General features: G+C 46.1%; 1 long non-coding RNA gene across 1 annotated transcript; it reads left to right on the top strand.

Moving 5' to 3' along the window:
* The first annotated feature begins 7812 nt into the window (after window positions 1–7812).
* Window positions 7813–8422, top strand: LOC112889721. Its single transcript, XR_003228178.1, has 2 exons — window positions 7813–7853; window positions 8048–8422. It is a non-coding gene; the product is annotated as an uncharacterized LOC112889721 (long non-coding RNA).
* Window positions 8423–8627: the final 205 nt, after the last annotated feature.

The following is an 8627-nucleotide window of genomic DNA, read 5'->3' as shown; positions in this document are numbered from 1 at the left end:
AGACCCATTGGTGGCATCGGCTTATAGCCTGAGATTTGAAATCGGCTCTACTGCTTATCATCCCACATCCTCGGGAAGTATCTCTTGAGATGTTGACCGTTGACTACCACCGGTAACTTGACGCCATCTAATTTTTCAAGCATATATGCATTCCCAGACAGGACTTGATCAACCCTATATGGCCCGTGCCAGTCTGGGGACCACTTGCCATACTCTGCGTCCTTAGTTCCCAACGGCAGTACTGCTTCCCAAACCAGATCTCCTACTTGGAATTCCTTCGGCTTGACCGTCTTGTTGTATGCGCGGGCTACTTTGGCCTTATTTTCCTTGATCTTCTCAAGTGACCAAAGCCTGAGCTCCGTGAGGTCCTCAACATTATCATTCATCAGAGTAGCATACTCTTCAGCTGTTAAGTCATTCTGGAACTCTACGCGCCTCGATCCGGCAGTAATTTCCCATGGTAACACAGATTCCTGCCCATATACTAGGTGGTAAGGGGAAGTTTTCATCGCCCCATGGCAAGATATACGGTACGCCCACAATGCCTCTGATAAGACCTCATGCCAACACCTAGGGTACTCATCAATCTTCCTCTTAATCAACTTGATGAGGCTCTAATTGGATGCTTCATCTTGTCCATTTGCCTGGGCATAATATGGAGATGACCTGATCAACTTGATGCTCATGCTGGCGGCAAATTTCTTGAATTCTTCTGAAATAAAGACCGAACCCCCGTCTGTTGTAATGGTCTAGGGAATCCTAAACCTATAAATAACATGCTCCTTGACGAACTGGATAACATCTCTAGATGCTACCGACTTCATAGGGACCGCTTCTACCCACTTGGTAAAGTAATCCGTGATGGCCAAAATGAACTGGTGGCCTTTGCTGGATGGAGGATTAATTTTGCCAATCATGTCCATGCCCCAGCCTCTGAACAGCCATGGTTTAATAATGGGGTTCATCACTGACGCTGGTACCATCTGAATCTTCCCGAACCTCTGACATGCTTGACATCCTTTATAATACTTAAAACAATCCTCAAGCATGGTGGGCCAACAGTACCCTGACCGCCTAATCAGCCACTTCATCTTGTGAGCCGATTGATGAGTCCCACAGGTTCCTTCGTGGACTTCATGTAAGAGCCGATTGGACTCAACCGGCCCCAGGCATTTAAGCAACAGCCCTTCCAAAGTCTTGTAGAACATGTCATCCCCTATTAGGACATATCTCATAGCTTTATACCGTATCCTCTTGGGTGCCCCCCGAGCCGAATCCTTCAAGTAATTGAAGATATCGGCTCTCCAATCACCCTGGTCCAGTAGATGCACCTGATGATTGGATCCGTCGGCTTTGTATCCTGAAGCCATTTGTGCCAAATCATTGGCCTCCGAATTCCGAGTTCTAGATATCCAATAGAAATTTATGTACCTGAATTGGGCTATCAGCTCTTTACATTGCATCCACAACGGGAAAAGTAACGCACTTTCACACCTGTATTCTTCTATGAGCTGAGAGATCACCAATTTCGAGTCCCCGAAAACTTCTACTACTTCAGCATCGGCCTCAAGAAGCAACTCCATACCTCTATGCACCCCCTCATATTCTGCAAGATTATTGGTGCAAGTAGTAGGCAATCTGATTGAGAAAGAATACGTTGCCCCCCGAGGCGATACCAGCAGGATACCTATGCCACATCCATCTCTGCAAACTGACCCGTCGAAGTACATAGCCCAAGCACGCACAGAAAGTGCTGCTATGTTGGTACTGACCCTCTCAGCAATAAGATCTACCAACGCTTGCCCTTTGATCGCCTTCGCGGGTTATATCGGATATCGAACTCTGACAAGGCAAACATCCATTTTCCCAATCGGCCTCTCAACACGGGAGCCGATTGCATATGTTTTATGACATCCGATTTGCAGATAATGATCACCTCGGCTGATAGCAGGATGTGATGAAGCTTGGTGCATGTAAAGAATAGACAAAGGCATAATTTTTTGATATCGGGATACCTCGTCTCCGCCTCCAGCATCCTTCTGCTGAGGTAGAATACAGCCCTCTCTTTATTGTCATGCACTTGTATTAATACCAACGCGATGGAGGTGTCACCAACTGATAGGTACACATAACATGGCCTATCTTGTTGGGGTGGAACCAGTACAGGTGGTTTTGATAAATACTCCTTAATCTCTTCAAATGCCTGTTGCTGTTCTGCCCCCCAGCGAAATTCTTCATTAGCTTTGATTTTTACCAACTCCATAAAAGGCTCGATCCGCCCAGAAAGATTAAAAATAAACCTCCTAACAAAGTTGATTTTGCCAAACGTTGGCCGTGGCTTATCCCCATGACCAATATCTACTTCTTCGAGCTCATCAGCCGACATGAACCCATGTCCTAGTTTCCCATCATCTGTTAAGTCGACGCTGTAGATGGAAAAAGAAGATGGCAAAAAGAATTTTGGCCGATCGTCGAGATCGGCCGCCCCATGTCTTTCATTATCTTTCAAGTTTTTACAAAAAGAATAAGGCCGACTGTCAAAGCGGGCATTTCTGTAATAGCTACGATTATGTAAAGTACTTGACATCAAAAGTTTATACTTTATTTTTTGGGGCCGATCGCGGGAATCGGCCTCCACAAATGCACTAGAGCAGCTTGTTCCTTGCAACTCCTCTATTCTGAAAGGCCAGTGGATAAGACCAGCCTCATCCCATTTTTTGTAGCTTCAATGCAATCACAGCCTTCCAAACTCATCCCTGAGATCGGCTCCTGGTCCTCTGCGTCCCAAATGCTCATTGCAGCATGTGAAATCTCGATCGAGTCATCTGCATGAACTACCTCTACCTCATCTCCATCCCACTGGATCAAACACTGATGGATTGTGGAGGGGATGCAACAGTTGGTATGAATCCAATCCCTGCCAAGCAGGACGTCGTATGTGCTCTTGCTATTGACGACAAAGAAAGAAGTTGGGACGATCTTGTTTCCGATGGTCAGATCCACACTGAGGACACCTTGAGCCTCTGAGGTCTGCCCGTTGAAGTCACTTAGCGTGACGTTAGTCCTGATCAAATCTCCGGTGGACCGCCCCAAGCGGCGCAGAACTGAGTACGGCATAATATTAACTGCTACTCCTGTATCCACCAACATCTTGTTAATGGGCTGGCCATTTATGTACCCTTTAAGATACAAAGCCTTCAAATGCTTGTAATTCTTAGCTTGCGACTTCTCAAATATCACCGGTCGGGGTCCCAAATCAAGCTGAGCTACTGACGACTCCTCATGGGCTCGAGCATGGAATTCTGTAGGGAGCACAAACACCATATGCGTATCAGCCGATATCTTCACATCGGCTCTTGTCAACTTGGGTCGCCACTCCTTTCTGGGAGGGCGTGATTCCTTTTTATGCACACGATGGACCTGTTCCGCCAAATTCGGGTGCGCTTTCCTTAATGACTTGATATATTTAGCCTCGGCTTCTTCCAAGCTGCGCAACTGCTGAACCCTGTGCTTCTGAGAATGATTGAGTCCATCAGGGCACCATCGTGGATGATGATACTTGTCTTCTTCTTGATCAAGGTCCACTCTCCTTCATGATAATCGAACCTGTTCTTGCTGAATCGGAACAGGCCCTAAACACCGGAAAACTGAGACCCCCTTTGCATCTGGCTTCACGGGTCCGCATTCTAGGCAGTCTTTAGTAGTAGGCAGTCGATTCATACTAGAATCCCAACAGTACCTGAAAAATGGGCAGTGCCAGTGATCATGCGCATCTTCCTGTCTCTTCAAACGCTTCCCAGTATGACGCTCGTACTCTTCTTCCTCTGATTCTCGCCGGAGACGCTGCTGGTACTGGTACTCATACTTCTTGAGAAGATCGGAAGAAGTCGGTCGCTAATTTTTGACATGCCTCACTTGTTCTTCCATGACATATCCCTTTTCTTCTTTTTGGGGCCGATCGCTGGGATCAGCCTCTTTATTCTTGGTTTGGCGGCATGACGCTAACCCCGCCATATTGATGCCGAGCGCAAAATCCAGCTGCCGTCTTGCGGACCGGTCATAACCCTCCACTATATTCACACCAGGGAAGGGCTGGGTATTGACTTTCATGGCGGTTTGGCCCAAGATCAATCGGTCTTGCTCGATAGCCGATTGAATTTGCCGACGGAGCTCCTTGCAGTCACTTGTGCTGTGGGTGAAGGAGTCGTGCCACTTGCAATATGATCTTCCCTTCAGCTCCTGCGCCGTAGGAGGTTTATATCCTTCTGGAAACTTCAACTATTTTTCTTTTAATAACAGATCAAAAATCTGTTCAACTTTACCCACGTTGAAGTCAAACCCTTTCGCAGGCCCAGTTTGCTTCACCCATTTACAGGACACAGGGTTTGTCCCCCGAGTCCATTCTGCAACCGCCACCTCTTGCTCTTCCTCTGCATTGACCAACGCCATTTGACGCTTGAACTTATCTTGATACAGCTATGGATGGCACTGCTCGTGCATTGTTAGCTTCTGCACCAAATGCGCCAAAGAAGTAAACTCCAACTGGAAAGTCAGATCTCTAATCGGCTTCAGTAACCCCAAAGATGCCAACTCGACTGCCTCCTTCTCTAAAATCCGTGTCGAGTAGCATCGGTTCTTTACTTCCCTGAAGTGTCGGATAAATTCCGCCACGGTCTCCCCATGCTTCTGCCGTACCAACGCTAGATCGGTAATTCCTGCTTCTGCAGCTTTCAAATGATACTGAATGTGGAACTGCTCCTCCAGCTGCTTCCAAGTACGGATGGAATCAGGGCCTAATGACGTTTACCACCCAAAGGCTGGCCCTGTGAGCGATTGCGAGAAAAACCTTACTCACAAAGGATCCGATACCGAGATCATCCCTAGTTGTGCCAAGTATCAGCTCACGTGCTCGATAGAGCTAGAACCTTCTGCTCCACTAAACTTGGTAAACTCAGGAAGCCGATACTTAGGTGGCAAGGGGATCAGATCGTAATCACTTGGATACGGCTTGGTATAGCCGATCGCTCTCCTCTTTGGTAAAATGCCAAACTGATCTCTCAGAATGACAGTAATCTGCTCCGCCGTCTGTGAACCTGGGGCCGAGTGCGCACTATCGTGACCCGGCCCGGTGGCATAGCTGCTAGCCACGCTTGCTTGTTTGCATCCACTCCAGAAACTCCTCCAGCTGCCTTCTGTGCTGAATGTACCGGATTACTGCTATCTGGTATATAAGCACACATATAGCCATGCGGGATCTCCCTGGGTGGCTCGCTGAAGAACTGGTGATCCACGGGATCACCTCTCACCTTATAAACCACATAAGCCGGAGAACCATGCGATTCCGTAGCCGCGAGTGCATAAGGCAGTGGTGGCCTAGTTTGGAACGGTAATTCCCCTTTATGACTCCCCAAGGTAGGTCCCGTTGGAGAATGCTGATGCTTCATAATTTATTAGACCACATGCAGGGCAACACGCTCTAAAGCGTTAACCAAGCTCTCAGAATGTCGATGCAACGAATGGGCCACCACATAGTTCACTTCTTGCCGTAGAGCTCTGGTACGGTCCTCCGATCGGGTGGACAGATCCACTCCATCCAGGGTGCCTTCGGGTGACAACCCCTTCCACTTGACGCCGTGGTGGTGGGTCCTTTCGAAAGAGCCGATGAGATTGGCTTTGAACTGAGCTTTAAACTCATCATATCTCTGCTTATGTTCAGCAGACAGCTCCTCGTAGATGATCGGTTCATCCCTTGCCATCTTGTCAACAGCAGTTGATGGAGTTGAAGAAGATGACGAAGTCGATGAAGATGACGAAGATGACGAAGATGACGATGATGGTCCCACCGGGCGTGCCAGAATGTGTTGTCGGTCAAAACCTGCCGGCGAGCAGCGACAGGCAACACGAGGAGCCGGGAGGCTTCCGGGACTGCTGGTGGGCCCCGGTCCCTCGGTCAACGGCCCAGGATCCGGCACACGCCCTGGCTTCAGAGTCGCTAGGCGTGCCACCTGACCTTGTACCTGATCAGGAAGGTGTTACATATTAGTCTCCTGCATGCACAGACACGCATAAACATTAGTCCGAGCCGTAATCGGCTCATTGGAGGATTCCCGGTATCGGCTATAAAGAGGCGATTGTGTTCAGTACCGGATCGGATCTATAAATAAAGTGAATTTGCCCAATGATAATATAAATCTTGCTTTGTAAATCTTAAGCTAATCCAATCTACGATGATTAAAGCTTTCACTGCATAATCGGATCATCCTACACGTGATTAAGCCTAACAAATACCAAAGGTAACAACGGAAACAACCTAAACAGAGGCCTAAAAACCGACCAAAAAGCCGATTCCCGGAACAATCTCCTTTTAAACTATTACCAAATACCAATCATACTGCTGGAACTTTCAACTTGTTTGTGGGGCCTAATTGTACAGATATTAAACTAAATCTTTGACAGTCAGAGACTAACCATAACAGATTGGATCTACTAAACAAGAACAAAGCAAGATGCAGCCCCGCACCCGGGCTCGGGCACGATAATGCTGAACGCTCATAGGTACTCTATAGGCACGATCAAAACATGGAAAAGCTAACGTTACTCTATATGCGTCGAGATAACTAGTGCTACTCGCCATCAACAATGCTTCAGAACAAGAAACACACAAAGTAAATAAGCAAGGGCAATGCTGCCCCGATCACGCAGAACGTGATCGGGGCCACATGGCACTTACCCGAGAAACCCTAGAACAGGGGAGGCGATGCGCCGAGAGTTGTTGATGAATGATTGATTCCTTATTGTTTACCCATGATACATATTTATAGTCCGTAGACTTTCCTTTCCTAACCAACCCTAACCAAACACTACACAAATCTTAACTATCTCTATCTAAACTGTTTAAACAAACCTATCTAGATACACGGCCTCCCTGGGCCCAAAACATCTGCACAAGGTCCGATTCGCAAGCCCATTATAATTATCCTTCAAATCCATCTTGCTCCACAGCCCACTTCCAGCCTGTCTAAATTATGGCAATAACAATAACGTAGTTCATACAGGAATAGAGGATAGGACATGTCATATAACTTATCTGTGTTATACTCTACTCGCATGCGAAGTAGAACTAGTCGATAAAGAAGGAAGCTACTCGAGTTGTACTCGAGTACGATTCTTAGGCTAGTGTCGGACTAGGATTCATGTAACCCTGTCCTCCCGGATATATAAGAGCGGGCAGGGACCCCTTTAAAACACAACACTCAAGGCAATACAAACCACCAAACAGGACGTAGGGTATTACGCATCTCGCGGCCCGAACCTGTCTAAACCTTGTGTTGCTTACACCTTCGAGTTCCTGATCTCGGCGACACCCTACCTAAAACTCACCACCTCGGGTATACCCCTCGGTGGGCAGGCGGTAAAACACCGACAAGGTAGAAAAATCAGAACTTGATGCCTATATGGAAGAAGAACCAGTGAGAGAAGATGAAAATTTTAAAATCTTGTCCTGGTGGGAGATAATCTCCAACAAGTACTTTGTGCTGTCAGCTATGGCACGCGATGTTCTGGCTATTCCACTCAGCACCGTTTCTTCCGAATCTGCATTCAGCTTGGGTGGTCGGATTCTTAGTGATAATTGAAGGTCGATGACACCACAAACTCTTGAAGCACTGATTTGTTGCAAAAATTGGTTGTACAAATATCCAACCAATGAAGATTATTTTAATTCACCCATCTGCACAAACTCTTGAAGTGTTATTTCTGCTGTACCTTTGCATCTGCAGCCACCTAATATATTGATCTTTGTTTGCGTGTGCAGTCCAAGAGCAGGTCATAAGAAGCTGAGATGGCTCCTAAAGGTACACCTGATATAATTCCTATATATAGTTGTAATACTGATTCTTTGCTTTTAGATTTTTTAAGTGGGTACAGTAGTTTATTTGGTTTCAGGGTTTCAGTAGAGTATCAAAATAGGTACTGGCTGTCAGGTTTTAAGAGATATTTGAGTACTTTTAAATCTTTTAAATCTTATGGAACTATTGTTGTCTTTCAGGGAGAATTTTCCTCAGCTTTTCACTCTATGAAGAAAACAATGACAATCAGACAATGATGCAATCCATGTCCCCTTCTTCAAGCTCCAGAAGTTGCACATCCAGATTACCGATTGTTCTTTATGACAATGAGTTTGTACATTTGGTGTGTAACAATCTAAACCTATTAGGTGTATAATTCGGGTGCACAAATTCTTGACATTCCTTGTGCTTCATCAGACATTCGCTTCTGAAACTTTGGGAGATACATTTGCCGAGGACCTTACCTTTTTTTACTTTGGATTATTCTTGTACTTGTGATTGAGCATGAGCTCATTAATTATTCATGTATTTCTTCGGTGATGATGATGATACTATTTGGATGATGCTAAAGTGTTCGGGTATAGTGTTTTGGATTATGCTCATTAATTTTTGTAGTAGCTTCCTTGTGCTGGACGTTGCTGACAGCTTCTTTTTTAATTAGCTTTGCAAGTTCTGAAATATGTAGAAGGATCTATGGGTTTTTGTGGGTTATCCGCTTGGAATGGGATGGGTTGGTTAGAGTTGAGAAATTAAATATTTGGGTGGGGTAAAATTGGGTAC

Source organism: Panicum hallii, chromosome 1 (genome assembly GCF_002211085.1).
Source record: "Panicum hallii strain FIL2 chromosome 1, PHallii_v3.1, whole genome shotgun sequence".
In the NCBI taxonomy this organism is placed as follows: domain Eukaryota; kingdom Viridiplantae; phylum Streptophyta; class Magnoliopsida; order Poales; family Poaceae; genus Panicum; species Panicum hallii.
The sequence above is the reverse complement of the archived record's forward strand: the minus strand, read 5'-3'. Positions and strand labels throughout refer to the sequence as shown.